Consider the following 3,540-nt stretch of genomic DNA (forward strand, 5'->3'; position numbering starts at 1 on the left):
CGGACACACGCGGGGCTACTTAGCGCACCCAAACGGGCCGACGGAGAGTCCTTCAACATCTGTTGCTCTTTGGGACAGAAACATCTCGTAATTACTTTGCATTTTCATCCTACGCCGGAACCTGAGGCCTCGGAAGATGGCTAGCAAAAGTCTACACACCCCTGTTCAAATGTCAGATATAGATTATTTTGATTATTTTGCGTGTTCGTCCTACATCGGAACGTGAGGCCTCGGATGCTGGATATCAAAAGTCTACACACCCCTGTTCAAATGCCAGATTTTGTGATGTGAACTTAGACGGACATTTTACAAGTATTTCCAGGGAGATGTTCTAAGAGGTTTTTGATCATATCTTGGAGGGTGTGAAAAAGCACCAATTTCTGTCCAAAAATATAAAACATACAGAAGTTATCAAACATGGAGTTGGACCTTCTAGTTTTCCGTGTCTCAAAGAGAACGAGAATCAAGGTCGTGTCCATTTGTACATTTCCATCATTTGAGCTCATTATTCTCCTTGATGTCCCTCCTGCTATTTACATTTCTCCCTCATCGTTCTGTCCAACCTGTCACAGCGGGGGCGGTCCAATTAGCCGCACGCCGCGCCGACACGCCCACCAATTCTCGCCTGCTGGCTTTAATCAAACGTGGTGAAGCACGGCCGCCTCAAATGATGCGCCTCTCATCTTAATAACCTCTTTACGATCCCCGTGCGGCCTGAAGGTTCGGCGCTAACCGCGGCTACATGAACAACATCTCTTCCATCCCATCAGATTTTAGACTCAATTACGACGGGGTGCACAAACACGAAAAAATATCGACGAGATTTGGACTTGTGTGATCGTGCGGCACACTTTTGGCAGATATTGTAAATAGCAATAGAACAGAGGGCGAGCTTTGGAGGAGGGGCCCTCCCCGTCTGATATATGTTGTCCCACTGCTGGAAGGAGGCGGATTTCAATCGCCCTAATTGAGCCCCTTAAATGCCACCTTCCTTCGGTCGGCTTTCTCCCGGCCTTCTGTTCACGCAGTCTGGCTCTCCCCGCGACTTTGCAGGAGCTGATTTGGCAAGTCGCCGGTGACAAATGATTAGCTCGCTCTCACTCTTATCACTTTTTGGCTAAGTTCTCAGAGCGTTTGCAAACGCTGCCTTTGCAAGGCCCTAATGTTGGCAGATAAGCTCCTAATGAGCTGTGAGAAACGATTTGCTGCTCGCTGTTGGCATCGCAGCTGCTTGGGATCTCACACACACACACACACACACAAAGGTGCACATATCAGGTTGCTTGTAAAAATGGACGCCGCTCGTATTTTAGGACATTTGTAAAAGTCTGCACACCCTCTTAGAATTATTTTGGCTGTGCTCAGAATTAGCCAATTGTATCCAAACTCACGTTAAGCGTGATTGAAATGTGGATTTACACCGAATAAAGTTGAGATGTTCTAGTAGGCTCTTCCTGAACAGCTGACAATTCCCTTTGGCATCTTAGAGTGTGACCCCCCCCCATCCTTAAAACTGCAAACGGATCAGCTAAGATTACAGCGAACAAGATGTTCAGATTTTGATTAAAAAAATAATAAAAGGTTCCAACTACCCCACATCACTTTATAAACCAATCCAATTGAAGATGCTTGGTTGAAGCATGTTCAGCAATCCACAGATGGTGCAGCAAGGGTCTTTTTTTTTTTTTTTCTTGTTTAACCACCCCCTTAACCCCGACTTCCCCTCCTTCCTCTACGCTGGCCTATATTGATGTGATAATGGCTACAAATTGATGAAGCCATTGAGTGTGCTGACGACACGAGGGCGAGTGGGGACACAAACTCTCCGCCACCCACTTGCTGCCATTAATCAACGTCCTTGCAGGCAACATGGCCCTCCCTCCAGAGCCGCATGCACAATGCCATGACCAAGTGCGATCCCAAAGAAAAAAAAAAAAGCATGATTGACTGGTGTAGATGGAAGAACCCTGACCTCAAAACCTTTGGTAAGAAGTAGAACTTGAGAGTCTCAAGGCCCAGGCCTTGATCTTAATCTTAAGGCTGAATCTATAAATTGTTATATTTGTTAAAAAAGCAAGTCTACAAGTTTGAAAAGACGGTCTATTTTTTTCAAAAGCATTTAAAAAAAAAAAGAGCTACAAAACGATGGGGTAGAAAATTCATCCCGGGTTTCTTTTTTTCTAAAACAAAGGACGCCCTCTAGCGGTCATAGTGTACTGTTACAAAAACCTCTGCTGTGCAGGCAGGCAGGCAGGCAGGCAGTCTGTGTTCCTTGACGTTTTCATCCATTCAGACATTTTACCGTCATCACGACTTGGTCATGGTGTTACCGACAGGTATTTACAAATTCAGGTCGTCGTTTAAAAATCTAACAGAGTATCCCAGTGCAATAATCTCACTTTGCAGTCTTTTTAAAAAGTAATTTCACTTAAGCTCCACAAGGTGACGCCAAAGACCCCCCCCCCCCCCCCCCCCCCCAAAAAAAGACCTAAAACAAATTAGCTACCACCCAGGCTCCTTTTTGGTAGTTCCATTTGAACCCATGACCTGTTCTAGAACCCCCACAAGAAACGGTCCCCCTTATAAATGTCTTGCATATTTGAATCGTAGCAGGACTCTCCCCGTGAGCTCCCACTCCGCTTAGACGTGTGATGGAAGGCCAGCCGGGCCCCCCTCCTTCCTTTCCCAGACCTCCACAAACGGTGGGAACCAGTTCTTCGGGCAGCCCAACATGGTGGACGAGCTATTTTTAGGCCAGTCCAAAGGGCCGCTCCCTGGAGACCCTTTGCAGTCAGGGCTCAGCAAGCCACGGAATGTAACCCAGGACAAGGCGTCCCCAGATGTGATGGAAAACATCTGGATGGCCGCCGGACTACAAGGCCCCTCGTCTTGTTCACCAGGAGAAGGAGTTTTTTTTTTTTTTTTTTTTCTCAAGACCGGCCGGCAGAACCTCTTGTTGACACAAGGCTGATAAATAATAACCGAGGCGGCTTCACAGAAACGCCCCAAGGCAACAAACGGACGAAGATGATTTCCAACTGCATGTACTAGATGTAAACATTCAGGTGAGAATCAAGAAAAAAGATTAGGCCTTTTCTTTACGCTATAGAAAATGGTCTTGTAAGATTTCTGCCTTTCAACGAGTGGAAAAAAAAAAAAAAAATTAGATTGTAGTCTCAAAAAAATGACAACTAAAATCAAAGGGATAAAAAAAACAGATGTTTAGGAAAAAAACATAAAAATAAATAGGACACATAAAATAAAACAGTTAAATATTAACTACTTAAACTTTGAAAATAAAATAAAACACTTCTAGAAAAATAGACTTCCTCAAAAACCATTAGGGGAAAAAGAAGAGCCTTTTTATTTATCCTTTTTGAATGCGTTTGAAACAACTTTTGCCAGGAGCAAATGCTGCCAAATAATCCAGAACAGCCATCCATCATTCAGCAATAATTTAAATTCCCTCATGTGCAGTGAGAAACCCACAAATGGCGCTGCCATAAATAACGGCGCAGAAAGAGAACAACGTCCTCATGC

Source organism: Syngnathus leptorhynchus, chromosome 9 (assembly GCF_054491065.1).
Source record: "Syngnathus leptorhynchus isolate UIUO chromosome 9, UIUO_Slep, whole genome shotgun sequence".
Classification (NCBI taxonomy): Eukaryota; Metazoa; Chordata; class Actinopteri; order Syngnathiformes; family Syngnathidae; genus Syngnathus; species Syngnathus leptorhynchus.